General features: G+C 44.9%; 1 non-coding gene across 1 annotated transcript; it reads left to right on the forward strand.

The window, feature by feature from the left end:
• Positions 1-127: 127 nt before the first annotated feature.
• trnad-guc (transfer RNA aspartic acid (anticodon GUC)) lies at positions 128-199 on the forward strand. The gene has a single exon. It is a non-coding gene; the product is annotated as a tRNA-Asp (tRNA).
• Positions 200-630: the final 431 nt, after the last annotated feature.

A 630-nucleotide genomic window follows, 5' to 3' on the forward strand; every position in this document is an offset into this window, starting at 1 on the left:
TGTGTCATTGAGTGAGAGTAAATGTGTAATCTACCTAAAGGCTCCCCTGTATAGCTCTGCAAATTTCCTGCAAATGCTGGAACAGCGCCACCTGTATATGCAGAAGCTAAAACAGCAACCAGCACAGTCCTCGTTAGTATAGTGGACAGTATCTCGGCTTGTCACGCCGAAGACCAGGGTTCGATTCCCTGACGGGGAGTTTTCTATCAGGGGCCGGTAAGGCAACAGTCAAGCTTGTTCCCGCTGACCAAGACGACTTCACATCGACCGTGTGATCGCCTAACTCAAGGTGCGTGAAAGGTTGTTACTGCACATCAGAATGGACAATTCATCATTACAAGCTTATTATTTTATGGAGTACCATCTTCCTACCACACGTTGGTTAAGGGGGAGGCACTGGAAAGGACTTCTGGTTGGCAACTCAGAAGAGTCTGATTGTGTGGAGGATAAGCTAACAGAGAAATATGTTTCCAATACAGTTCTGAAGTTACCACTGTTGAAGAGACTGTAACAGTTACTGAAACTGTAATGCCAGGTCAAAATCCCCAGGATTCTCACTATACAGAAGAATGAAATGACTGACGATATTGTCAAACAATGGAAAGAGAACAACACCTGAACCCATAGAAC

This window comes from Anoplopoma fimbria, unplaced genomic scaffold (genome assembly GCF_027596085.1).
Source record: "Anoplopoma fimbria isolate UVic2021 breed Golden Eagle Sablefish unplaced genomic scaffold, Afim_UVic_2022 Un_contig_2354_pilon_pilon, whole genome shotgun sequence".
Lineage (NCBI taxonomy): Eukaryota > Metazoa > Chordata > Actinopteri > Perciformes > Anoplopomatidae > Anoplopoma > Anoplopoma fimbria.